This window comes from Leuresthes tenuis, unplaced genomic scaffold (genome assembly GCF_036924035.1).
Source record: "Leuresthes tenuis unplaced genomic scaffold, fLeuTen1.0.hap1 SCAF_1, whole genome shotgun sequence".
Taxonomy (NCBI): domain Eukaryota; kingdom Metazoa; phylum Chordata; class Actinopteri; order Atheriniformes; family Atherinopsidae; genus Leuresthes; species Leuresthes tenuis.
The window spans coordinates 1,792,850-1,816,688 of NW_027325355.1; the positions used below are offsets into that span (position 1 = coordinate 1,792,850).

The window sequence follows — 23,839 nt, forward strand, 5'->3', positions numbered from 1 at the left end:
CATACGGTTCCTCTATGTAACCAGATAATTGCTGAGAAAGGCTGATGTGTAGTGGGCACATCTTCTTCCCTGACGTGATTATTCTCTTCAGCTGAAACTGAGACTCTCAGATCACTTCGTGTCTTCCAACAAAGCAGCAGCAGCTGAAGATGACCAACTTCCTCATGTGTCACAGGGTGATCAGACGTTGCAACAAAAGACATGCAGGTTGTAGAGAGAAGAGAAAACGCTTACAGCACCTGGTATTCCCAAGCAGTCTCTCATCAAAGTACTAACCAGGCCCAACCCTCCTTGGCTTCTGAGATCAGACGAGGTCAGACATATTCAGGGTGGTTTGGCCGTAAGCAACAATCTCTGTGACAAATGTGCATTATATAGGCAATGGAATCATATGGTTCCTCTATGTAACAAGATAATTGCCAAAAAAAGGCTGATATATAGTGGGCACATCTTGTTCCCTGACGTGATAATTTTCTCCAGCTGAAAATGAGACTCTAAGATCACTTCGTGTCTGCCAACAAAGCAGCAGCAGCTGAAGATGACCAACTTCCTCATGTGTCACAGGGTGATCAGACGTTGCAACAAAAGACATGCAGGTGGTTGAGAGAAGAGAAAAAGCTTACAGCACCTGGTATTCCCAAGCGGTCTCCCATCCAAGTACTAACCAGGCCCAACCGTGCTTGGCTTCCAAGATCAGACGAGGTTGGGCATATTCAGGGTGGTGTGGCCGTAAGTAACAATGTCTGTGACAAATGTGCATTATATAGGTACTGGAATCATACGGTTCCTCTATGCAACCATATAATTGCCAAGAAAGGCTGATATGTAGTGGGCACATCTTGTTCCCTGACGTGATCATTTTCTCCAGCTGAAAATGAGACTCTAAGATCACTTCGTGTCTGCCAACAAAGTAGCAGAAAATGAAGATGACCAACTTCCTCATGTGTCACAGGGTGATCAGACGTTGCAACAAAAGACATGCAGGTGGTTGAGAGAAGAGAAAAAGCTTACATCACCTGATAATCCCAAGCGGTCTCCCATCCAAGTACTAACCAGGCCCAACCCTGCTTGGCTTCCGAGATCAGACGAGGTCAGGCATGTTCCGGGTGGTGTGGCCGTAAGCAGCAATGTCTCTGACAAATGTGCATTATATAGGTACTGGAATCATACGGTTCCTCTATGCAACCAGATAATTGCCGAGAAAAGCTGATGTGTAGCGGGTAAATCATCTTCTCTGATGTGATCATTCTCTGCAACTGAAACTGAGACTCTCAGATCACTTTGTGTCTGCCAACAAAGCAGCAGCAGCTGAAGATGACCAACTTCCTCATGTGTCACAGGGCGATCAGACGTTGCAACAAAAGACATGCAGGTGGTAGAGAGAAGAGAAAAAGCTTACAGCACCTGGTATTCCCAAGCGGTCTCTCATCAAAGTACTAACCAGGCCCAACCCTCCTTGGCTTCTGAGATCAAACGAGGTCAGACATATTCAGGGTGGTTTGGCCGTAAGCAACAATCTCTGTGACAAATGTGCATTATATAGGCAATGGAATCATATGGTTCTTCTATGTAACAAGATAATTGCCGAAAAAGGCTGATATATAGTGGGCACATCTTGTTCCCTGACGTGATAATTTTCTCCAGCTGAAAATGAGACTCTAAGATCACTTCGTGTCTGCCAACAAAGCAGCAGCAGCTGAAGATGACCAACTTCCTCATGTGTCACAGGGTGATCAGACGTTGCAACAAAAGACATGCAGGTGGTTGAGAGAAGAGAAAAAGCTTACAGCACCTGGTATTCCCAAGCGGTCTCCCATCCAAGTACTAACCAGGCCCCACCCTGCTTGGCTTCCAAGATCAGACGAGGTTGGGCATATTCCGGGTGGTGTGGCCGTAAGTAACAATGTTTGTGACAAATGTGCATTATATAGGTACTGGAATCATACGGTTCCTCTATGCAACCATATAATTGCCAAGAAAGGCTGATATGTAGTGGGCACATCTTGTTCCCTGACGTGATCATTTTCTCCAGCTGAAAATGAGACTCTAAGATCACTTCGTGTCTGCCAACAAAGTAGCAGAAAATGAAGATGACCAACTTCCTCATGTGTCACAGGGTGATCAGACGTTGCAACAAAAGACATGCAGGTGGTTGAGAGAAGAGAAAAAGCTTACATCACCTGATAATCCCAAGCGGTCTCCCATCCAAGTACTAACCAGGCCCAACCCTGCTTGGCTTCCGAGATCAGACGAGGTCAGGCATGTTCCGGGTGGTGTGGCCGTAAGCAGCAATGTCTCTGACAAATGTGCATTATATAGGTACTGGAATCATACGGTTCCTCTATGCAACCAGATAATTGCCGAGAAAAGCTGATGTGTAGCGGGTAAATCATCTTCTCTGATGTGATCATTCTCTGCAACTGAAACTGAGACTCTCAGATCACTTTGTGTCTGCCAACAAAGCAGCAGCAGCTGAAGATGACCAACTTCCTCATGTGTCACAGGGCGATCAGACGTTGCAACAAAAGACATGCAGGTGGTAGAGAGAAGAGAAAAAGCTTACAGCACCTGGTATTCCCAAGCGGTCTCTCATCAAAGTACTAACCAGGCCCAACCCTCCTTGGCTTCTGAGATCAAACGAGGTCAGACATATTCAGGGTGGTTTGGCCGTAAGCAACAATCTCTGTGACAAATGTGCATTATATAGGCAATGGAATCATATGGTTCCTCTATGTAACAAGATAATTGCCGAAAAAGGCTGATATATAGTGGGCACATCTTGTTCCCTGACGTGATAATTTTCTCCAGCTGAAAATGAGACTCTAAGATCACTTCGTGTCTGCCAACAAAGCAGCAGCAGCTGAAGATGACCAACTTCCTCATGTGTCACAGGGTGATCAGACGTTGCAACAAAAGACATGCAGGTGGTTGAGAGAAGAGAAAAAGCTTACAGCACCTGGTATTCCCAAGCGGTCTCCCATCCAAGTACTAACCAGGCCCCACCCTGCTTGGCTTCCAAGATCAGACGAGGTTGGGCATATTCCGGGTGGTGTGGCCATAAGTAACAATGTTTGTGACAAATGTGCATTATATAGGTACTGGAATCATACGGTTCCTCTATGCAACCATATAATTGCCAAGAAAGGCTGATATGTAGTGGGCACATCTTGTTCCCTGACGTGATAATTTTCTCCAGCTGAAAATGAGACTTTAAGATCACTTCGTGTCTGCCAACAAAGCAGCAGAAAATGAAGATGACCAACTTCCTCATGTGTCACAGGGTGATCAGACGTTGCAACAAAAGACATGCAGGTGGTTGAGAGAAGAGAAAAAGCTTACAGCACCTGATAATCCCAAGCGGTCTCCCATCCAAGTACTAACCAGGCACAACCCTGCTTGGCTTTCGAGATCAGACGAGGTCGGGCATATTCAGGGTGGTGTGGCCGTAAGCAACAATGTCTCTGACAAATGTAAATTGTATAGGTACTGGAATCATACGTTTCCTCTATATAACCAGATAATTGCAGAGAAAGGCTGATAAATAGTGGACACATCTTCTTCCCTGACGTGATTATTCTCTCCAGCTGAAAATGAGACTCTCAGATCACTTCGTGTCTGCCAACAAAGCAGCAGCAGCTGAAGATGACCAACTTCCTCATGTGTCACAGGGCGATCAGACGTTGCAACAAAATACATGCAGGTGGTAGAGAGAAGAGAAAAAGATTACATCACCTGGTATTCCCAAGCGGTGTCCCATCAAAGTACTAACCAGAACCAGCCCTCCTTGGCTTCCGAGATCAGACAAGGTCAGACATATTCAGGGTGGTTTGTCCGTAAGTAACAATCTCTGTGACAAATGTGCATTATATAGGCAATGGAATCATACACTTCCTCTATGTAACCAGATAATTGCCGAGAAAGGCTGATATGTAGTGGGCACATCTTCTTCCCTGACGTGATAATTCTCTCCAGCTGAAAATGAGACTCTCAGATCACTTTGTGTCTGCCAACAAAGCAGCAGCAGCTGAAGATGACCAACTTCCTCATGTGTCACAGGGTGATCAGACGTTGCAACAAAAGACATGCAGGTGGTAGAGAGAAGAGAAAAAGCTTACAGCACCTGGTATTCTCAAGCAGTCTTCCATCCAAGTACTAACCAGGCCCAAACCTGCTTGACTTCCAAGATCAGACAAGGTCGGGCTTATTCAGGGTGGTGTGGCCGTAAGCAACAATATCTGTGACAAATGTGCATTATATAGGTACTGGAATCATACACTTCCTCTATGTAACCAGATAATTGCCCAGAAAGGCTGACTTGTAGTGGGCACATCTTCTTCCCTGATGTGATTATTCTCTGCAGCTGAAATTGACACTCTCAGATCACTTCGTGTCTGCCAACAAAGACGCAAAAGCAGCTGAAGATGACCAACTTCCTCATGTGTCACAGGAGGATCAGACGTTGCCACAAAAGACATGAAGGTGGTAGAGAGTAGAGAAAAAGCTTACAGCACCTGGTATTCCCAAGTGGTCTCCCATGCAAGTACTAACCAGGCCCAACCCTGCTTGGCTTCCAAGATCAGACGAGGTCAGGCATGTTCCGGGTGGTGTGGCCGTAAGCAGCAATGTCTCTGACAAAAGTGCATTATATTAGTACAGGAATCATACGGTTCCTCTATGTAACCAGATAATTGCTGAGAAAGGCTGATGTGTAGTGGGCACATCTTCTTCCCTGACGTGATTATTCTCTTCAGCTGAAACTGAGACTCTCAGATCACTTCGTGTCTTCCAACAAAGCAGCAGCAGCTGAAGATGACCAACTTCCTCATGTGTCACAGGGTGATCAGACGTTGCAACAAAAGACATGCAGGTTGTAGAGAGAAGAGAAAACGCTTACAGCACCTGGTATTCCCAAGCAGTCTCTCATCAAAGTACTAACCAGGCCCAACCCTCCTTGGCTTCTGAGATCAGACGAGGTCAGACATATTCAGGGTGGTTTGGCCGTAAGCAACAATCTCTGTGACAAATGTGCATTATATAGGCAATGGAATCATATGGTTCCTCTATGTAACAAGATAATTGCCAAAAAAAGGCTGATATATAGTGGGCACATCTTGTTCCCTGACGTGATAATTTTCTCCAGCTGAAAATGAGACTCTAAGATCACTTCGTGTCTGCCAACAAAGCAGCAGCAGCTGAAGATGACCAACTTCCTCATGTGTCACAGGGTGATCAGACGTTGCAACAAAAGACATGCAGGTGGTTGAGAGAAGAGAAAAAGCTTACAGCACCTGGTATTCCCAAGCGGTCTCCCATCCAAGTACTAACCAGGCCCAACCGTGCTTGGCTTCCAAGATCAGACGAGGTTGGGCATATTCAGGGTGGTGTGGCCGTAAGTAACAATGTCTGTGACAAATGTGCATTATATAGGTACTGGAATCATACGGTTCCTCTATGCAACCATATAATTGCCAAGAAAGGCTGATATGTAGTGGGCACATCTTGTTCCCTGACGTGATCATTTTCTCCAGCTGAAAATGAGACTCTAAGATCACTTCGTGTCTGCCAACAAAGCAGCAGAAAATGAAGATGACCAACTTCCTCATGTGTCACAGGGTGATCAGACGTTGCAACAAAAGACATGCAGGTGGTTGAGAGAAGAGAAAAAGCTTACATCACCTGATAATCCCAAGCGGTCTCCCATCCAAGTACTAACCAGGCCCAACCCTGCTTGGCTTCCGAGATCAGACGAGGTCAGGCATGTTCCGGGTGGTGTGGCCGTAAGCAGCAATGTCTCTGACAAATGTGCATTATATAGGTACTGGAATCATACGGTTCCTCTATGCAACCAGATAATTGCCGAGAAAAGCTGATGTGTAGCGGGTAAATCATCTTCTCTGATGTGATCATTCTCTGCAACTGAAACTGAGACTCTCAGATCACTTTGTGTCTGCCAACAAAGCAGCAGCAGCTGAAGATGACCAACTTCCTCATGTGTCACAGGGCGATCAGACGTTGCAACAAAAGACATGCAGGTGGTAGAGAGAAGAGAAAAAGCTTACAGCACCTGGTATTCCCAAGCGGTCTCTCATCAAAGTACTAACCAGGCCCAACCCTCCTTGGCTTCTGAGATCAAACGAGGTCAGACATATTCAGGGTGGTTTGGCCGTAAGCAACAATCTCTGTGACAAATGTGCATTATATAGGCAATGGAATCATATGGTTCCTCTATGTAACAAGATAATTGCCGAAAAAGGCTGATATATAGTGGGCACATCTTGTTCCCTGACGTGATAATTTTCTCCAGCTGAAAATGAGACTCTAAGATCACTTCGTGTCTGCCAACAAAGCAGCAGCAGCTGAAGATGACCAACTTCCTCATGTGTCACAGGGTGATCAGACGTTGCAACAAAAGACATGCAGGTGGTTGAGAGAAGAGAAAAAGCTTACAGCACCTGGTATTCCCAAGCGGTCTCCCATCCAAGTACTAACAAGGCCCAACCCTGCTTGGGTTCTGAGATCAGACGAGGTCGGGCATATTCAGGGTGGTGTGGCCGTAAGTAACAATGTCTGTGACAAATGTGCATTATATAGGTACTGGAATCATACGGTTCCTCTATGCAACCAGATAATTGCCGAGAAAGGCTGATGTGTAGCGGGCAAATCATCTTCTCTGATGTGATCATTCTCTGCAACTGAAACTGAGACTCTCAGATCACTTTGTGTCAGCCAACAAAGCAGGAGCAGCTGAAGATGACCAACTTCCTCATGTGTCACAGGGTGATCAGATGTTGCAACAAAAGACATGCAGGTTGTAGAGAGAAGAGAAAACACTTACAGCACCTGGTATTCCCAAGCAGTCTCCCATCCAAGTACTAAGCAGGCTCAACGCTGCTTGGCTTCCGAGATCAGACGAGGGCGGGTATGTTCAGGGTGGTGTGGCCGTAAGCAACAATGTGTCTGACAAAAGTGCATTATATTAGTACAGGAATCATACGGTTCCTCTATGTAACCAGATAATTGCTGAGAAAGGCTGATGTGTAGTGGGCACATCTTCTTCCCTGACGTGATTATTCTCTTCAGCTGAAACTGAGACTCTCAGATCACTTCGTGTCTTCCAACAAAGCAGCAGCAGCTGAAGATGACCAACTTCCTCATGTGTCACAGGGTGATCAGACGTTGCAACAAAAGACATGCAGGTTGTAGAGAGAAGAGAAAACGCTTACAGCACCTGGTATTCCCAAGCAGTCTCTCATCAAAGTACTAACCAGGCCCAACCCTCCTTGGCTTCTGAGATCAGACGAGGTCAGACATATTCAGGGTGGTTTGGCCGTAAGCAACAATCTCTGTGACAAATGTGCATTATATAGGCAATGGAATCATATGGTTCCTCTATGTAACAAGATAATTGCCAAAAAAAGGCTGATATATAGTGGGCACATCTTGTTCCCTGACGTGATAATTTTCTCCAGCTGAAAATGAGACTCTAAGATCACTTCGTGTCTGCCAACAAAGCAGCAGCAGCTGAAGATGACCAACTTCCTCATGTGTCACAGGGTGATCAGACGTTGCAACAAAAGACATGCAGGTGGTTGAGAGAAGAGAAAAAGCTTACAGCACCTGGTATTCCCAAGCGGTCTCCCATCCAAGTACTAACCAGGCCCAACCGTGCTTGGCTTCCAAGATCAGACGAGGTTGGGCATATTCAGGGTGGTGTGGCCGTAAGTAACAATGTCTGTGACAAATGTGCATTATATAGGTACTGGAATCATACGGTTCCTCTATGCAACCATATAATTGCCAAGAAAGGCTGATATGTAGTGGGCACATCTTGTTCCCTGACGTGATCATTTTCTCCAGCTGAAAATGAGACTCTAAGATCACTTCGTGTCTGCCAACAAAGCAGCAGAAAATGAAGATGACCAACTTCCTCATGTGTCACAGGGTGATCAGACGTTGCAACAAAAGACATGCAGGTGGTTGAGAGAAGAGAAAAAGCTTACATCACCTGATAATCCCAAGCGGTCTCCCATCCAAGTACTAACCAGGCCCAACCCTGCTTGGCTTCCGAGATCAGACGAGGTCAGGCATGTTCCGGGTGGTGTGGCCGTAAGCAGCAATGTCTCTGACAAATGTCCATTATATAGGTACTGGAATCATACGGTTCCTCTATGCAACCAGATAATTGCCGAGAAAAGCTGATGTGTAGCGGCTAAATCATCTTCTCTGATGTGATCATTCTCTGCAACTGAAACTGAGACTCTCAGATCACTTTGTGTCTGCCAACAAAGCAGCAGCAGCTGAAGATGACCAACTTCCTCATGTGTCACAGGGCGATCAGACGTTGCAACAAAAGACATGCAGGTGGTAGAGAGAAGAGAAAAAGCTTACAGCACCTGGTATTCCCAAGCGGTCTCTCATCAAAGTACTAACCAGGCCCAACCCTCCTTGGCTTCTGAGATCAAACGAGGTCAGACATATTCAGGGTGGTTTGGCCGTAAGCAACAATCTCTGTGACAAATGTGCATTATATAGGCAATGGAATCATATGGTTCCTCTATGTAACAAGATAATTGCCGAAAAAGGCTGATATATAGTGGGCACATCTTGTTCCCTGACGTGATAATTTTCTCCAGCTGAAAATGAGACTCTAAGATCACTTCGTGTCTGCCAACAAAGCAGCAGCAGCTGAAGATGACCAACTTCCTCATGTGTCACAGGGTGATCAGACGTTGCAACAAAAGACATGCAGGTGGTTGAGAGAAGAGAAAAAGCTTACAGCACCTGGTATTCCCAAGCGGTCTCCCATCCAAGTACTAACCAGGCCCAACCGTGCTTGGCTTCCAAGATCAGACGAGGTTGGGCATATTCAGGGTGGTGTGGCCGTAAGTAACAATGTCTGTGACAAATGTGCATTATATAGGTACTGGAATCATACGGTTCCTCTATGCAACCATATAATTGCCAAGAAAGGCTGATATGTAGTGGGCACATCTTGTTCCCTGACGTGATCATTTTCTCCAGCTGAAAATGAGACTCTAAGATCACTTCGTGTCTGCCAACAAAGCAGCAGAAAATGAAGATGACCAACTTCCTCATGTGTCACAGGGTGATCAGACGTTGCAACAAAAGACATGCAGGTGGTTGAGAGAAGAGAAAAAGCTTACATCACCTGATAATCCCAAGCGGTCTCCCATCCAAGTACTAACCAGGCCCAACCCTGCTTGGCTTCCGAGATCAGATGAGGTCAGGCATGTTCCGGGTGGTGTGGCCGTAAGCAGCAATGACTCTGACAAATGTCCATTATATAGGTACTGGAATCATACGGTTCCTCTATGCAACCAGATAATTGCCGAGAAAAGCTGATGTGTAGCGGCTAAATCATCTTCTCTGATGTGATCATTCTCTGCAACTGAAACTGAGACTCTCAGATCACTTTGTGTCTGCCAACAAAGCAGCAGCAGCTGAAGATGACCAACTTCCTCATGTGTCACAGGGCGATCAGACGTTGCAACAAAAGACATGCAGGTGGTAGAGAGAAGAGAAAAAGCTTACAGCACCTGGTATTCCCAAGCGGTCTCTCATCAAAGTACTAACCAGGCCCAACCCTCCTTGGCTTCTGAGATCAAACGAGGTCAGACATATTCAGGGTGGTTTGGCCGTAAGCAACAATCTCTGTGACAAATGTGCATTATATAGGCAATGGAATCATATGGTTCCTCTATGTAACAAGATAATTGCCGAAAAAGGCTGATATATAGTGGGCACATCTTGTTCCCTGACGTGATAATTTTCTCCAGCTGAAAATGAGACTCTAAGATCACTTCGTGTCTGCCAACAAAGCAGCAGCAGCTGAAGATGACCAACTTCCTCATGTGTCACAGGGTGATCAGACGTTGCAACAAAAGACATGCAGGTGGTTGAGAGAAGAGAAAAAGCTTACAGCACCTGGTATTCCCAAGCGGTCTCCCATCCAAGTACTAACCAGGCCCAACCCTGCTTGGCTTCCAAGATCAGACGAGGTTGGGTATATTCCGGGTGGTGTGGCCGTAAGTAACAATGTTTGTGACAAATGTGCATTATATAGGTACTGGAATCATACGGTTCCTCTATGCAACCATATAATTGCCAAGAAAGGCTGATATGTAGTGGGCACATCTTGTTCCCTGACGTGATAATTTTCTCCAGCTGAAAATGAGACATTAAGATCACTTCGTGTCTGCCAACAAAGCAGCAGAAAATGAAGATGACCAACTTCCTCATGTGTCACAGGGTGATCAGACGTTGCAACAAAAGACATGCAGGTGGTTGAGAGAAGAGAAAAAGCTTACAGCACCTGATAATCCCAAGCGGTCTCCCATCCAAGTACTAACCAGGAACAACCCTGCTTGGCTTTCGAGATCAGACGAGGTCGGGCATATTCAGGGTGGTGTGGCCGTAAGCAACAATGTCTCTGACAAATGTAAATTGTATAGGTACTGGAATCATACGTTTCCTCTATATAACCAGATAATTGCAGAGAAAGGCTGATAAATAGTGGACACATCTTCTTCCCTGACGTGATTATTCTCTCCAGCTGAAAATGAGACTCTCAGATCACTTCGTGTCTGCCAACAAAGCAGCAGCAGCTGAAGATGACCAACTTCCTCATGTGTCACAGGGCGATCAGACGTTGCAACAAAATACATGCAGGTGGTAGAGAGAAGAGAAAAAGATTACATCACCTGGTATTCCCAAGCGGTGTCCCATCAAAGTACTAACCAGAACCAGCCCTCCTTGGCTTCCGAGATCAGACAAGGTCAGACATATTCAGGGTGGTTTGTCCGTAAGTAACAATCTCTGTGACAAATGTGCATTATATAGGCAATGGAATCATACACTTCCTCTATGTAACCAGATAATTGCCGAGAAAGGCTGATATGTAGTGGGCACATCTTCTTCCCTGACGTGATAATTCTCTCCAGCTGAAAATGAGACTCTCAGATCACTTTGTGTCTGCCAACAAAGCAGCAGCAGCTGAAGATGACCAACTTCCTCATGTGTCACAGGGTGATCAGACGTTGCAACAAAAGACATGCAGGTGGTAGAGAGAAGAGAAAAAGCTTACAGCACCTGGTATTCCCAAGCAGTCTTCCATCCAAGTACTAACCAGGCCCAAACCTGCTTGACTTCCAAGATCAGACAAGGTCGGGCTTATTCAGGGTGGTGTGGCCGTAAGCAACAATATCTGTGACAAATGTGCATTATATAGGTACTGGAATCATACACTTCCTCTATGTAACCAGATAATTGCCCAGAAAGGCTGACTTGTAGTGGGCACATCTTCTTCCCTGATGTGATTATTCTCTGCAGCTGAAATTGACACTCTCAGATCACTTCGTGTCTGCCAACAAAGACGCAAAAGCAGCTGAAGATGACCAACTTCCTCATGTGTCACAGGAGGATCAGACGTTGCCACAAAAGACATGAAGGTGGTAGAGAGTAGAGAAAAAGCTTACAGCACCTGGTATTCCCAAGCAGTCTCTCATCAAAGTACTAACCAGGCCCAACCCTCCTTGGCTTCTGAGATCAGACGAGGTCAGACATATTCAGGGTGGTTTGGCCGTAAGCAACAATCTCTGTGACAAATGTGCATTATATAGGCAATGGAATCATATGGTTCCTCTATGTAACAAGATAATTGCCAAAAAAAGGCTGATATATAGTGGGCACATCTTGTTCCCTGACGTGATAATTTTCTCCAGCTGAAAATGAGACTCTAAGATCACTTCGTGTCTGCCAACAAAGCAGCAGCAGCTGAAGATGACCAACTTCCTCATGTGTCACAGGGTGATCAGACGTTGCAACAAAAGACATGCAGGTGGTTGAGAGAAGAGAAAAAGCTTACAGCACCTGGTATTCCCAAGCGGTCTCCCATCCAAGTACTAACCAGGCCCAACCGTGCTTGGCTTCCAAGATCAGACGAGGTTGGGCATATTCAGGGTGGTGTGGCCGTAAGTAACAATGTCTGTGACAAATGTGCATTATATAGGTACTGGAATCATACGGTTCCTCTATGCAACCATATAATTGCCAAGAAAGGCTGATATGTAGTGGGCACATCTTGTTCCCTGACGTGATCATTTTCTCCAGCTGAAAATGAGACTCTAAGATCACTTCGTGTCTGCCAACAAAGCAGCAGAAAATGAAGATGACCAACTTCCTCATGTGTCACAGGGTGATCAGACGTTGCAACAAAAGACATGCAGGTGGTTGAGAGAAGAGAAAAAGCTTACATCACCTGATAATCCCAAGCGGTCTCCCATCCAAGTACTAACCAGGCCCAACCCTGCTTGGCTTCCGAGATCAGACGAGGTCAGGCATGTTCCGGGTGGTGTGGCCGTAAGCAGCAATGTCTCTGACAAATGTGCATTATATAGGTACTGGAATCATACGGTTCCTCTATGCAACCAGATAATTGCCGAGAAAAGCTGATGTGTAGCGGGTAAATCATCTTCTCTGATGTGATCATTCTCTGCAACTGAAACTGAGACTCTCAGATCACTTTGTGTCTGCCAACAAAGCAGCAGCAGCTGAAGATGACCAACTTCCTCATGTGTCACAGGGCGATCAGACGTTGCAACAAAAGACATGCAGGTGGTAGAGAGAAGAGAAAAAGCTTACAGCACCTGGTATTCCCAAGCGGTCTCTCATCAAAGTACTAACCAGGCCCAACCCTCCTTGGCTTCTGAGATCAAACGAGGTCAGACATATTCAGGGTGGTTTGGCCGTAAGCAACAATCTCTGTGACAAATGTGCATTATATAGGCAATGGAATCATATGGTTCCTCTATGTAACAAGATAATTGCCGAAAAAGGCTGATATATAGTGGGCACATCTTGTTCCCTGACGTGATAATTTTCTCCAGCTGAAAATGAGACTCTAAGATCACTTCGTGTCTGCCAACAAAGCAGCAGCAGCTGAAGATGACCAACTTCCTCATGTGTCACAGGGTGATCAGACGTTGCAACAAAAGACATGCAGGTGGTTGAGAGAAGAGAAAAAGCTTACAGCACCTGGTATTCCCAAGCGGTCTCCCATCCAAGTACTAACAAGGCCCAACCCTGCTTGGGTTCTGAGATCAGACGAGGTCGGGCATATTCAGGGTGGTGTGGCCGTAAGTAACAATGTCTGTGACAAATGTGCATTATATAGGTACTGGAATCATACGGTTCCTCTATGCAACCAGATAATTGCCGAGAAAGGCTGATGTGTAGCGGGCAAATCATCTTCTCTGATGTGATCATTCTCTGCAACTGAAACTGAGACTCTCAGATCACTTTGTGTCAGCCAACAAAGCAGGAGCAGCTGAAGATGACCAACTTCCTCATGTGTCACAGGGTGATCAGATGTTGCAACAAAAGACATGCAGGTTGTAGAGAGAAGAGAAAACACTTACAGCACCTGGTATTCCCAAGCAGTCTCCCATCCAAGTACTAAGCAGGCTCAACGCTGCTTGGCTTCCGAGATCAGACGAGGGCGGGTATGTTCAGGGTGGTGTGGCCGTAAGCAACAATGTGTCTGACAAAAGTGCATTATATTAGTACAGGAATCATACGGTTCCTCTATGTAACCAGATAATTGCTGAGAAAGGCTGATGTGTAGTGGGCACATCTTCTTCCCTGACGTGATTATTCTCTTCAGCTGAAACTGAGACTCTCAGATCACTTCGTGTCTTCCAACAAAGCAGCAGCAGCTGAAGATGACCAACTTCCTCATGTGTCACAGGGTGATCAGACGTTGCAACAAAAGACATGCAGGTTGTAGAGAGAAGAGAAAACGCTTACAGCACCTGGTATTCCCAAGCAGTCTCTCATCAAAGTACTAACCAGGCCCAACCCTCCTTGGCTTCTGAGATCAGACGAGGTCAGACATATTCAGGGTGGTTTGGCCGTAAGCAACAATCTCTGTGACAAATGTGCATTATATAGGCAATGGAATCATATGGTTCCTCTATGTAACAAGATAATTGCCAAAAAAAGGCTGATATATAGTGGGCACATCTTGTTCCCTGACGTGATAATTTTCTCCAGCTGAAAATGAGACTCTAAGATCACTTCGTGTCTGCCAACAAAGCAGCAGCAGCTGAAGATGACCAACTTCCTCATGTGTCACAGGGTGATCAGACGTTGCAACAAAAGACATGCAGGTGGTTGAGAGAAGAGAAAAAGCTTACAGCACCTGGTATTCCCAAGCGGTCTCCCATCCAAGTACTAACCAGGCCCAACCGTGCTTGGCTTCCAAGATCAGACGAGGTTGGGCATATTCAGGGTGGTGTGGCCGTAAGTAACAATGTCTGTGACAAATGTGCATTATATAGGTACTGGAATCATACGGTTCCTCTATGCAACCATATAATTGCCAAGAAAGGCTGATATGTAGTGGGCACATCTTGTTCCCTGACGTGATCATTTTCTCCAGCTGAAAATGAGACTCTAAGATCACTTCGTGTCTGCCAACAAAGCAGCAGAAAATGAAGATGACCAACTTCCTCATGTGTCACAGGGTGATCAGACGTTGCAACAAAAGACATGCAGGTGGTTGAGAGAAGAGAAAAAGCTTACATCACCTGATAATCCCAAGCGGTCTCCCATCCAAGTACTAACCAGGCCCAACCCTGCTTGGCTTCCGAGATCAGACGAGGTCAGGCATGTTCCGGGTGGTGTGGCCGTAAGCAGCAATGTCTCTGACAAATGTGCATTATATAGGTACTGGAATCATACGGTTCCTCTATGCAACCAGATAATTGCCGAGAAAAGCTGATGTGTAGCGGGTAAATCATCTTCTCTGATGTGATCATTCTCTGCAACTGAAACTGAGACTCTCAGATCACTTTGTGTCTGCCAACAAAGCAGCAGCAGCTGAAGATGACCAACTTCCTCATGTGTCACAGGGCGATCAGACGTTGCAACAAAAGACATGCAGGTGGTAGAGAGAAGAGAAAAAGCTTACAGCACCTGGTATTCCCAAGCGGTCTCTCATCAAAGTACTAACCAGGCCCAACCCTCCTTGGCTTCTGAGATCAAACGAGGTCAGACATATTCAGGGTGGTTTGGCCGTAAGCAACAATCTCTGTGACAAATGTGCATTATATAGGCAATGGAATCATATGGTTCCTCTATGTAACAAGATAATTGCCGAAAAAGGCTGATATATAGTGGGCACATCTTGTTCCCTGACGTGATAATTTTCTCCAGCTGAAAATGAGACTCTAAGATCACTTCGTGTCTGCCAACAAAGCAGCAGCAGCTGAAGATGACCAACTTCCTCATGTGTCACAGGGTGATCAGACGTTGCAACAAAAGACATGCAGGTGGTTGAGAGAAGAGAAAAAGCTTACAGCACCTGGTATTCCCAAGCGGTCTCCCATCCAAGTACTAACAAGGCCCAACCCTGCTTGGGTTCTGAGATCAGACGAGGTCGGGCATATTCAGGGTGGTGTGGCCGTAAGTAACAATGTCTGTGACAAATGTGCATTATATAGGTACTGGAATCATACGGTTCCTCTATGCAACCAGATAATTGCCGAGAAAGGCTGATGTGTAGCGGGCAAATCATCTTCTCTGATGTGATCATTCTCTGCAACTGAAACTGAGACTCTCAGATCACTTTGTGTCAGCCAACAAAGCAGGAGCAGCTGAAGATGACCAACTTCCTCATGTGTCACAGGGTGATCAGATGTTGCAACAAAAGACATGCAGGTTGTAGAGAGAAGAGAAAACACTTACAGCACCTGGTATTCCCAAGCAGTCTCCCATCCAAGTACTAAGCAGGCTCAACGCTGCTTGGCTTCCGAGATCAGACGAGGGCGGGTATGTTCAGGGTGGTGTGGCCGTAAGCAACAATGTGTCTGACAAAAGTGCATTATATTAGTACAGGAATCATACGGTTCCTCTATGTAACCAGATAATTGCTGAGAAAGGCTGATGTGTAGTGGGCACATCTTCTTCCCTGACGTGATTATTCTCTTCAGCTGAAACTGAGACTCTCAGATCACTTCGTGTCTTCCAACAAAGCAGCAGCAGCTGAAGATGACCAACTTCCTCATGTGTCACAGGGTGATCAGACGTTGCAACAAAAGACATGCAGGTTGTAGAGAGAAGAGAAAACGCTTACAGCACCTGGTATTCCCAAGCAGTCTCTCATCAAAGTACTAACCAGGCCCAACCCTCCTTGGCTTCTGAGATCAGACGAGGTCAGACATATTCAGGGTGGTTTGGCCGTAAGCAACAATCTCTGTGACAAATGTGCATTATATAGGCAATGGAATCATATGGTTCCTCTATGTAACAAGATAATTGCCAAAAAAAGGCTGATATATAGTGGGCACATCTTGTTCCCGGACGTGATAATTTTCTCCAGCTGAAAATGAGACTCTAAGATCACTTCGTGTCTGCCAACAAAGCAGCAGCAGCTGAAGATGACCAACTTCCTCATGTGTCACAGGGTGATCAGACGTTGCAACAAAAGACATGCAGGTGGTTGAGAGAAGAGAAAAAGCTTACAGCACCTGGTATTCCCAAGCGGTCTCCCATCCAAGTACTAACCAGGCCCAACCGTGCTTGGCTTCCAAGATCAGACGAGGTTGGGCATATTCAGGGTGGTGTGGCCGTAAGTAACAATGTCTGTGACAAATGTGCATTATATAGGTACTGGAATCATACGGTTCCTCTATGCAACCATATAATTGCCAAGAAAGGCTGATATGTAGTGGGCACATCTTGTTCCCTGACGTGATCATTTTCTCCAGCTGAAAATGAGACTCTAAGATCACTTCGTGTCTGCCAACAAAGCAGCAGAAAATGAAGATGACCAACTTCCTCATGTGTCACAGGGTGATCAGACGTTGCAACAAAAGACATGCAGGTGGTTGAGAGAAGAGAAAAAGCTTACATCACCTGATAATCCCAAGCGGTCTCCCATCCAAGTACTAACCAGGCCCAACCCTGCTTGGCTTCCGAGATCAGACGAGGTCAGGCATGTTCCGGGTGGTGTGGCCGTAAGCAGCAATGTCTCTGACAAATGTCCATTATATAGGTACTGGAATCATACGGTTCCTCTATGCAACCAGATAATTGCCGAGAAAAGCTGATGTGTAGCGGGTAAATCATCTTCTCTGATGTGATCATTCTCTGCAACTGAAACTGAGACTCTCAGATCACTTTGTGTCTGCCAACAAAGCAGCAGCAGCTGAAGATGACCAACTTCCTCATGTGTCACAGGGCGATCAGACGTTGCAACAAAAGACATGCAGGTGGTAGAGAGAAGAGAAAAAGCTTACAGCACCTGGTATTCCCAAGCGGTCTCTCATCAAAGTACTAACCAGGCCCAACCCTCCTTGGCTTCTGAGATCAAACGAGGTCAGACATATTCAGGGTGGTTTGGCCGTAAGCAACAATCTCTGTGACAAATGTGCATTATATAGGCAATGGAATCATATGGTTCCTCTATGTAACAAGATAATTGCCGAAAAAGGCTGATATATAGTGGGCACATCTTGTTCCCTGACGTGATAATTTTCTCCAGCTGAAAATGAGACTCTAAGATCACTTCGTGTCTGCCAACAAAGCAGCAGCAGCTGAAGATGACCAACTTCCTCATGTGTCACAGGGTGATCAGACGTTGCAACAAAAGACATGCAGGTGGTTGAGAGAAGAGAAAAAGCTTACAGCACCTGGTATTCCCAAGCGGTCTCCCATCCAAGTACTAACCAGGCCCAACCCTGCTTGGCTTCCAAGATCAGACGAGGTTGGGCATATTCCGGGTGGTGTGGCCGTAAGTAAGAATGTTTGTGACAAATGTGCATTATATAGGTACTGGAATCATACGGTTCCTCTATGCAACCATATAATTGCCAAGAAAGGCTGATATGTAGTGGGCACATCTTGTTCCCTGACGTGATAATTTTCTCCAGCTGAAAATGAGACTTTAAGATCACTTCGTGTCTGCCAACAAAGCAGCAGAAAATGAAGATGACCAACTTCCTCATGTGTCACAGGGTGATCAGACGTTGCAACAAAAGACATGCAGGTGGTTGAGAGAAGAGAAAAAGCTTACAGCACCTGATAATCCCAAGCGGTCTCCCATCCAAGTACTAACCAGGCACAACCCTGCTTGGCTTTCGAGATCAGACGAGGTCGGGCATATTCAGGGTGGTGTGGCCGTAAGCAACAATGTCTCTGACAAATGTAAATTGTATAGGTACTGGAATCATACGTTTCCTCTATATAACCAGATAATTGCAGAGAAAGGCTGATAAATAGTGGACACATCTTCTTCCCTGACGTGATTATTCTCTCCAGCTGAAAATGAGACTCTCAGATCACTTCGTGTCTGCCAACAAAGCAGCAGCAGCTGAAGATGACCAACTTCCTCATGTGTCACAGGGCGATCAGACGTTGCAACAAAATACATGCAGGTGGTAGAGAGAAGAGAAAAAGATTACATCACCTGGTATTCCCAAGCGGTGTCCCATCAAAGTACTAACCAGAACCAGCCCTCCTTGGCTTCCGAGATCAGACAAGGTCAGACATATTCAGGGTGGTTTGTCCGTAAGTAACAATCTCTGTGACAAATGTGCATTATATAGGCAATGGAATCATACACTTCCTCTATGTAACCAGATAATTGCCGAGAAAGGCTGATATGTAGTGGGCACATCTTCTTCCCTGACGTGATAATTCTCTCCAGCTGAAAATGAGACTCTCAGATCACTTTGTGTCTGCCAACAAAGCAGCAGCAGCTGAAGATGACCAACTTCCTCATGTGTCACAGGGTGATCAGACGTTGCAACAAAAGACATGCAGGTGGTAGAGAGAAGAGAAAAAGCTTACAGCACCTGGTATTCCCAAGCAGTCTTCCATCCAAGTACTAACCAGGCCCAAACCTGCTTGACTTCCAAGATCAGACAAGGTCGGGCTTATTCAGGGTGGTGTGGCCGTAAGCAACAATATCTGTGACAAATGTGCATTATATAGGTACTGGAATCATACACTTCCTCTATGTAACCAGATAATTGCCCAGAAAGGCTGACTTGTAGTGGGCACATCTTCTTCCCTGATGTGATTATTCTCTGCAGCTGAAATTGACACTCTCAGATCACTTCGTGTCTGCCAACAAAGACGCAAAAGCAGCTGAAGATGACCAACTTCCTCATGTGTCACAGGAGGATCAGACGTTGCCACAAAAGACATGAAGGTGGTAGAGAGTAGAGAAAAAGCTTACAGCACCTGGTATTCCCAAGTGGTCTCCCATGCAAGTACTAACCAGGCCCAACCCTGCTTGGCTTCCAAGATCAGACGAGGTCAGGCATGTTCCGGGTGGTGTGGCCGTAAGCAGCAATGTCTCTGACAAATGTGCATTATATAGGTACTGGAATCATACGGTTCCTCTATGCAACCAGATAATTGCCGAGAAAGGCTGATGTGTAGCGGGTAAATCATCTTCTCTGATGTGATCATTCTCTGCAACTGAAACTGAGACTCTCAGATCACTTCATGTCTGCCAACAAAGCAGCAGCAGCTGAAGATGACCAACTTCCTCATGTGTCACAGGGTGATCAGACGTTGCAACAAAAGACATGCAGGTGGTTGAGAGAAGAGAAAAAGCTTACAGCACCTGGTATTCCCAAGCGGTCTCCCATCCAAGTACTAACCAGGCCCAACCCTGCTTGGCTTCCAAGATCAGACGAGGTTGGGCATATTCCGGGTGGTGTGGCCGTAAGTAACAATGTTTGTGACAAATGTGCATTATATAGGTACTGGAATCATACGGTTCCTCTATGCAACCATATAATTGCCAAGAAAGGCTGATATGTAGTGGGCACATCTTGTTCCCTGACGTGATAATTTTCTCCAGCTGAAAATGAGACTTTAAGATCACTTCGTGTCTGCCAACAAAGCAGCAGAAAATGAAGATGACCAACTTCCTCATGTGTCACAGGGTGATCAGACGTTGCAACAAAAGACATGCAGGTGGTTGAGAGAAGAGAAAAAGCTTACAGCACCTGATAATCCCAAGCAGTCTCCCAACCAAGTACTAACCAGGCACAACCCTGCTTGGCTTTCAAGATCAGACGAGGTCGGGCATATTCAGGGTGGTGTGGCCGTAAGCAACAATGTCTCTGACAAATGTAAATTGTATAGGTACTGGAATCATACGTTTCCTCTATATAACCAGATAATTGCAGAGAAAGGCTGATAAATAGTGGACACATCTTCTTCCCTGACGTGATTATTCTCTCCAGCTGAAAATGAGACTCTCAGATCACTTCGTGTCTGCCAACAAAGCAGCAGCAGCTGAAGATGACCAACTTCCTCATGTGTCACAGGGCGATCAGACCTTGCAACAAAATAAATGCAGGTGGTAGAGAGAAGAGAAAAAGCTTACAGCACCTGGCATTCCCAAGGGGTCTCCCATTCAAGTACTAACCAGGCCCAACCCTGCTTGGGTTCCGAGATCAGTCGAGGTCGGGCATATTCAGGGTGGTGTGGCCGTAAGTAACAATGTCTGTGAAAAATGTGCATTATATAGGTACTGGAATAATACAGTTCCTCTATGTAACCAGATAATTGCAGAGAAAGGCTAACTTGTTGTGGGCACATCTTCTTCCTTGATGTGATTATTCTCTGCAGCTGAAACTGAGACTCTCAGATCACTTCGTGTCTGCTAACAAAGCAGCAGCAGCTGAAGATGACCAACTTCCTCATGTGTCACAGGGCGATCAGACATTGCAACAAAAGACATGTAGGTGGTAGAGAGAAGAGAAAAAGCTTACAGCACCTGGTATTCCCAAGCGGTGTCCCATCAAAGTACTAACCAGAACCAGCCCTCCTTGGCTTCCGAGATCAGACAAGGTCAGACATATTCAGGGTGGTTTGTCCGTAAGTAACAATCTCTGTGACAAATGTGCACTATATAGGCAATGGAATCATACACTTCCTCTATGTAACCAGATAATTGCCGAGAAAGGCTGATATGTAGTGGGCACATCTTCTTCCCTGACGTGATAATTCTCTCCAGCTGAAAATGAGACTCTCAGATCACTTTGTGTCTGCCAACAAAGCAGCAGCAGCTGAAGATGACCAACTTCCTCATGTGTCACAGGGTGATCAGACGTTGCAACAAAAGACATGCAGGTGGTAGAGAGAAGAGAAAAAGCTTACAGCACCTGGTATTCCCAAGCAGTCTCCCATCCAAGTACTAACGAGGCCCAAACCTGCTTGACTTCCAAGATCAGACAAGGTCGGGCTTATTCAGGGTGGTGTGGCCGTAAGCAACAATATCTGTGACAAATGTGCATTATATAGGTACTGGAATCATACACTTCCTCTATGTAACCAGATAATTGCCGAGAAAGGCTGACTTGTAGTGGGCACATCTTCTTCCCTGATGTGATTATTCTCTGCAGCTGAAATTGACACTCTCAGATCACTTCGTGTCTGCCAACAAAGACGCAGCAGCAGCTGAAGATGACCAACTTCCTCATGTGTCACAGGAGGATCAGACGTTGCCACAAAAGACATGAAGGTGGTAGAGAGTAGAGAAGAAGCTTACAGCACCTGGTATTCCCAAGTGGTCTCCCATGCAAGTACTAACCAGGCCCAACCCTGCTTGGCTTCCAAGATCAGACGAGGTCAGGCATGTTCCGGGTGGTGTGGCCGTAAGCAGCAATGTCTCTGACAAATGTGCATTATATAGGTACTGGAATCATACGGTTCCTCTATGCAACCAGATAATTGCCGAGAAAGGCTGATGTGTAGCGGGTAAATCATCTTCTCTGATGTGATCATTCTCTGCAACTGAAACTGAGACTCTCAGATCACTTCATGTCTGCCAACAAAGCAGCAGCAGCTGAAGATGACCAACTTCCTCATGTGTCACAGGGTGGTCAGACGTTGCAACAAAAGACATGCAGGTGGTTGAGAGAAGAGAAAAAGCTTACAGCACCTGGTATTCCCAAGTTGTCTCCAATTCAAGTACTAACAAGGCCCAACCCTGCTTGGCTTCCAAGATCAGACGAGCTCGGGCATGTTCAGGGTGGTGTGGCCGTAAGCAACAATGTCTGTGACAAATGTGCATTATATAGGTACTGGAATCATACGGTTCCTCTATGCAACCAGATAATTGCCGAGAAAGGCTGACTTGTTATGGGCACATCTTCTTCCCTGATGTGATTATTCTCTGCAGCTGAAACTGAGACTCTCAGATCACTTTGTGTCTGCCAACAAAGCAGCAGCAGCTGAAGATGACCAACTTCCTCATGTGTCACAGGGTGATCAGATGTTACAACAAAAGACATGCAGGTGGTAGAGAGAAGAGAAAAAGCTTACAGCACCTGGTATTCCCAAGCAGTCTCCCACCCAAGTACTAACCAGGCACAACCCTGCTTGGCTTCCGAGATCAGACGAGGTCGGGCATATTATATTCAGGGTGGTGTGGCCGTAAGCGACAATCTCTGTGACAAATGTGTATTATATAGGTACTGGAATCATACACTTCCTCTATGTAACCAGATAATTGCCGAGAAAGGCTGACTCTTAGTGGGCACATCTTCCTTCTTGATGTGATCATTCTCTTCAGCTGAAACTGAGACTCTCAGATCACTTCGTGTCTGCCAACAAAGCGGCAGAAGCTGAAGATGACCAACTTCCTCATGTGTCACAGGGTGATCAGACATTGCAACAAAAGACATGCAGGTTGTAGAGAGAAGAGAAAAAGCTTACAGCACCTGGTATTCGCAAGCAGTCTCCCATTCAAGAACTAACCAGGCCCAACCCTGCTTGGCTTCCGAGATCAGACGAGGTCGAGCTTATTCAGGGTGGTGTGGCTGTAAGCAACAATATCTGGTACAAATGTGTATTATATAGGTACTGGAATCATACACTTCCTCTATGTAACCAGATAATTGCCGAGAAAGGCTGACTCTTAGTGGGCACATCTTCCTCCTTGATGTGATTATTCTCTGGAGCTGAAACTGAGACTCTCAGATCACTTCATGTCTGCCAACAAAGCAGCAGCAGCAGCTGAAGATGATCAACTTCCTCATGTGTCACAGGGTGATCAGACGTTGCAACAAAAGACATGCAGGTTGTAGAGAGAAGAGAAAAAGCTTACAGCAAATGGTATTTTCAAGCGGTCTCCCACCCAAGTACTAACCAGAACCAACCCTGCTTGGCTTCCGAGATCAGACGAGGTCAGGCATATTGAGGGTGGTGTGGCCGTAAGCAACAATGTCTGTGACAAATGTGCATTATATAAGTACAGGAATCATACGGTTCCTCTATGTAACCAGATAATTGCTGAGAAAGGCTGATGTGTAGTGGGCACATCATCTTCCCTGACGTGATTATTCTCTTCAGCTGAAACTGAGACTCTCAGATCACTTCGTGTCTTCCAACAAAGCAGCAGCAGCTGCTGAAGATGACCAACTTCCTCATGTGTCACAGGGTGATCAGACGTTGCAACAAAAGACATGCAGGTTGTAGAGAGAAGAGAAAACGCTTACAGCACCTGGTATTCCCAAGCAGTCTCCCATTGAAGTACTAACCAGGCCCAACCCTTCTTAGCTTCCGAGATCAGACGAGGTCGGGCATATTCAGGGTGGTGTGGCCGTAAGGAACAATTTCTGTGACAAATGTGCATTATATAAGTACTGGAATCATACACTTCCTCTATGTAACCAGATAATTTCCGAGAAAGGCTCACTTGTTATGGGCACATCTTCTTCCCTGATGTGATCATTCTCTGCAGCTGAAACTGAGACTCTCAGATCACTTCGTGTCTGCCAACAAAGCAGCAGCA

At 45.8% G+C, this 23,839-nt stretch overlaps 10 non-coding genes and 47 pseudogenes across 10 annotated transcripts; all 57 read right to left on the minus strand.

Moving 5' to 3' along the window:
* Positions 1-227: 227 nt before the first annotated feature.
* Positions 228-346, minus strand: LOC140290694 (5S ribosomal RNA; annotated as a pseudogene).
* Positions 347-616: 270 nt separating this feature from the next.
* LOC140298808 (5S ribosomal RNA) lies at positions 617-735 on the minus strand. The gene has a single exon (XR_011914415.1). It is a non-coding gene; the product is annotated as a 5S ribosomal RNA (ribosomal RNA).
* Positions 736-1,004: 269 nt separating this feature from the next.
* Positions 1,005-1,123, minus strand: LOC140288727 (5S ribosomal RNA; annotated as a pseudogene).
* A 269-nt stretch (positions 1,124-1,392) lies between these two features.
* On the minus strand, positions 1,393-1,511 carry LOC140273421 (5S ribosomal RNA; annotated as a pseudogene).
* A 269-nt stretch (positions 1,512-1,780) lies between these two features.
* Positions 1,781-1,899, minus strand: LOC140300047 (5S ribosomal RNA; annotated as a pseudogene).
* A 269-nt stretch (positions 1,900-2,168) lies between these two features.
* On the minus strand, positions 2,169-2,287 carry LOC140288729 (5S ribosomal RNA; annotated as a pseudogene).
* Positions 2,288-2,556: 269 nt separating this feature from the next.
* LOC140273426 (5S ribosomal RNA) lies at positions 2,557-2,675 on the minus strand (annotated as a pseudogene).
* A 269-nt stretch (positions 2,676-2,944) lies between these two features.
* Positions 2,945-3,063, minus strand: LOC140301728 (5S ribosomal RNA; annotated as a pseudogene).
* Positions 3,064-3,332: 269 nt separating this feature from the next.
* LOC140271873 (5S ribosomal RNA) lies at positions 3,333-3,451 on the minus strand (annotated as a pseudogene).
* A 657-nt stretch (positions 3,452-4,108) lies between these two features.
* LOC140290860 (5S ribosomal RNA) lies at positions 4,109-4,227 on the minus strand (annotated as a pseudogene).
* A 272-nt stretch (positions 4,228-4,499) lies between these two features.
* LOC140303372 (5S ribosomal RNA) lies at positions 4,500-4,618 on the minus strand (annotated as a pseudogene).
* Positions 4,619-4,887: 269 nt separating this feature from the next.
* Positions 4,888-5,006, minus strand: LOC140290695 (5S ribosomal RNA; annotated as a pseudogene).
* A 270-nt stretch (positions 5,007-5,276) lies between these two features.
* LOC140298813 (5S ribosomal RNA) lies at positions 5,277-5,395 on the minus strand. Its single transcript, XR_011914417.1, has one exon. It is a non-coding gene; the product is annotated as a 5S ribosomal RNA (ribosomal RNA).
* Positions 5,396-5,664: 269 nt separating this feature from the next.
* LOC140288730 (5S ribosomal RNA) lies at positions 5,665-5,783 on the minus strand (annotated as a pseudogene).
* A 269-nt stretch (positions 5,784-6,052) lies between these two features.
* LOC140273433 (5S ribosomal RNA) lies at positions 6,053-6,171 on the minus strand (annotated as a pseudogene).
* A 269-nt stretch (positions 6,172-6,440) lies between these two features.
* Positions 6,441-6,559, minus strand: LOC140274077 (5S ribosomal RNA; annotated as a pseudogene).
* Positions 6,560-6,828: 269 nt separating this feature from the next.
* Positions 6,829-6,947, minus strand: LOC140294563 (5S ribosomal RNA; annotated as a pseudogene).
* A 269-nt stretch (positions 6,948-7,216) lies between these two features.
* On the minus strand, positions 7,217-7,335 carry LOC140290696 (5S ribosomal RNA; annotated as a pseudogene).
* Positions 7,336-7,605: 270 nt separating this feature from the next.
* On the minus strand, positions 7,606-7,724 carry LOC140298814 (5S ribosomal RNA). Its single transcript, XR_011914418.1, has one exon. It is a non-coding gene; the product is annotated as a 5S ribosomal RNA (ribosomal RNA).
* Positions 7,725-7,993: 269 nt separating this feature from the next.
* LOC140288731 (5S ribosomal RNA) lies at positions 7,994-8,112 on the minus strand (annotated as a pseudogene).
* A 269-nt stretch (positions 8,113-8,381) lies between these two features.
* On the minus strand, positions 8,382-8,500 carry LOC140273446 (5S ribosomal RNA; annotated as a pseudogene).
* A 269-nt stretch (positions 8,501-8,769) lies between these two features.
* On the minus strand, positions 8,770-8,888 carry LOC140298815 (5S ribosomal RNA). The gene has a single exon (XR_011914419.1). It is a non-coding gene; the product is annotated as a 5S ribosomal RNA (ribosomal RNA).
* A 269-nt stretch (positions 8,889-9,157) lies between these two features.
* LOC140281850 (5S ribosomal RNA) lies at positions 9,158-9,276 on the minus strand (annotated as a pseudogene).
* A 269-nt stretch (positions 9,277-9,545) lies between these two features.
* LOC140273449 (5S ribosomal RNA) lies at positions 9,546-9,664 on the minus strand (annotated as a pseudogene).
* Positions 9,665-9,933: 269 nt separating this feature from the next.
* LOC140298024 (5S ribosomal RNA) lies at positions 9,934-10,052 on the minus strand. The gene has a single exon (XR_011913708.1). It is a non-coding gene; the product is annotated as a 5S ribosomal RNA (ribosomal RNA).
* A 269-nt stretch (positions 10,053-10,321) lies between these two features.
* Positions 10,322-10,440, minus strand: LOC140290824 (5S ribosomal RNA; annotated as a pseudogene).
* A 657-nt stretch (positions 10,441-11,097) lies between these two features.
* Positions 11,098-11,216, minus strand: LOC140289278 (5S ribosomal RNA; annotated as a pseudogene).
* Positions 11,217-11,488: 272 nt separating this feature from the next.
* LOC140288307 (5S ribosomal RNA) lies at positions 11,489-11,607 on the minus strand (annotated as a pseudogene).
* Positions 11,608-11,877: 270 nt separating this feature from the next.
* Positions 11,878-11,996, minus strand: LOC140298816 (5S ribosomal RNA). The gene has a single exon (XR_011914420.1). It is a non-coding gene; the product is annotated as a 5S ribosomal RNA (ribosomal RNA).
* A 269-nt stretch (positions 11,997-12,265) lies between these two features.
* Positions 12,266-12,384, minus strand: LOC140288733 (5S ribosomal RNA; annotated as a pseudogene).
* Positions 12,385-12,653: 269 nt separating this feature from the next.
* On the minus strand, positions 12,654-12,772 carry LOC140273453 (5S ribosomal RNA; annotated as a pseudogene).
* Positions 12,773-13,041: 269 nt separating this feature from the next.
* LOC140274089 (5S ribosomal RNA) lies at positions 13,042-13,160 on the minus strand (annotated as a pseudogene).
* A 269-nt stretch (positions 13,161-13,429) lies between these two features.
* LOC140294564 (5S ribosomal RNA) lies at positions 13,430-13,548 on the minus strand (annotated as a pseudogene).
* A 269-nt stretch (positions 13,549-13,817) lies between these two features.
* LOC140290697 (5S ribosomal RNA) lies at positions 13,818-13,936 on the minus strand (annotated as a pseudogene).
* A 270-nt stretch (positions 13,937-14,206) lies between these two features.
* Positions 14,207-14,325, minus strand: LOC140298817 (5S ribosomal RNA). Its single transcript, XR_011914421.1, has one exon. It is a non-coding gene; the product is annotated as a 5S ribosomal RNA (ribosomal RNA).
* A 269-nt stretch (positions 14,326-14,594) lies between these two features.
* Positions 14,595-14,713, minus strand: LOC140288734 (5S ribosomal RNA; annotated as a pseudogene).
* A 269-nt stretch (positions 14,714-14,982) lies between these two features.
* LOC140273455 (5S ribosomal RNA) lies at positions 14,983-15,101 on the minus strand (annotated as a pseudogene).
* Positions 15,102-15,370: 269 nt separating this feature from the next.
* On the minus strand, positions 15,371-15,489 carry LOC140274100 (5S ribosomal RNA; annotated as a pseudogene).
* A 269-nt stretch (positions 15,490-15,758) lies between these two features.
* LOC140294566 (5S ribosomal RNA) lies at positions 15,759-15,877 on the minus strand (annotated as a pseudogene).
* Positions 15,878-16,146: 269 nt separating this feature from the next.
* Positions 16,147-16,265, minus strand: LOC140290698 (5S ribosomal RNA; annotated as a pseudogene).
* A 270-nt stretch (positions 16,266-16,535) lies between these two features.
* LOC140298818 (5S ribosomal RNA) lies at positions 16,536-16,654 on the minus strand. The gene has a single exon (XR_011914423.1). It is a non-coding gene; the product is annotated as a 5S ribosomal RNA (ribosomal RNA).
* A 269-nt stretch (positions 16,655-16,923) lies between these two features.
* LOC140288735 (5S ribosomal RNA) lies at positions 16,924-17,042 on the minus strand (annotated as a pseudogene).
* Positions 17,043-17,311: 269 nt separating this feature from the next.
* On the minus strand, positions 17,312-17,430 carry LOC140273462 (5S ribosomal RNA; annotated as a pseudogene).
* Positions 17,431-17,699: 269 nt separating this feature from the next.
* Positions 17,700-17,818, minus strand: LOC140298954 (5S ribosomal RNA). Its single transcript, XR_011914548.1, has one exon. It is a non-coding gene; the product is annotated as a 5S ribosomal RNA (ribosomal RNA).
* Positions 17,819-18,087: 269 nt separating this feature from the next.
* LOC140271880 (5S ribosomal RNA) lies at positions 18,088-18,206 on the minus strand (annotated as a pseudogene).
* A 657-nt stretch (positions 18,207-18,863) lies between these two features.
* Positions 18,864-18,982, minus strand: LOC140289279 (5S ribosomal RNA; annotated as a pseudogene).
* A 272-nt stretch (positions 18,983-19,254) lies between these two features.
* On the minus strand, positions 19,255-19,373 carry LOC140303377 (5S ribosomal RNA; annotated as a pseudogene).
* Positions 19,374-19,642: 269 nt separating this feature from the next.
* LOC140298956 (5S ribosomal RNA) lies at positions 19,643-19,761 on the minus strand. Its single transcript, XR_011914549.1, has one exon. It is a non-coding gene; the product is annotated as a 5S ribosomal RNA (ribosomal RNA).
* Positions 19,762-20,030: 269 nt separating this feature from the next.
* On the minus strand, positions 20,031-20,149 carry LOC140294371 (5S ribosomal RNA; annotated as a pseudogene).
* A 269-nt stretch (positions 20,150-20,418) lies between these two features.
* LOC140307348 (5S ribosomal RNA) lies at positions 20,419-20,537 on the minus strand (annotated as a pseudogene).
* A 657-nt stretch (positions 20,538-21,194) lies between these two features.
* On the minus strand, positions 21,195-21,313 carry LOC140293165 (5S ribosomal RNA; annotated as a pseudogene).
* Positions 21,314-21,585: 272 nt separating this feature from the next.
* On the minus strand, positions 21,586-21,704 carry LOC140303385 (5S ribosomal RNA; annotated as a pseudogene).
* Positions 21,705-21,973: 269 nt separating this feature from the next.
* On the minus strand, positions 21,974-22,092 carry LOC140313882 (5S ribosomal RNA; annotated as a pseudogene).
* Positions 22,093-22,361: 269 nt separating this feature from the next.
* LOC140268389 (5S ribosomal RNA) lies at positions 22,362-22,485 on the minus strand (annotated as a pseudogene).
* A 269-nt stretch (positions 22,486-22,754) lies between these two features.
* LOC140277044 (5S ribosomal RNA) lies at positions 22,755-22,873 on the minus strand (annotated as a pseudogene).
* Positions 22,874-23,145: 272 nt separating this feature from the next.
* Positions 23,146-23,264, minus strand: LOC140295400 (5S ribosomal RNA; annotated as a pseudogene).
* Positions 23,265-23,536: 272 nt separating this feature from the next.
* Positions 23,537-23,655, minus strand: LOC140307845 (5S ribosomal RNA; annotated as a pseudogene).
* Positions 23,656-23,839: the final 184 nt, after the last annotated feature.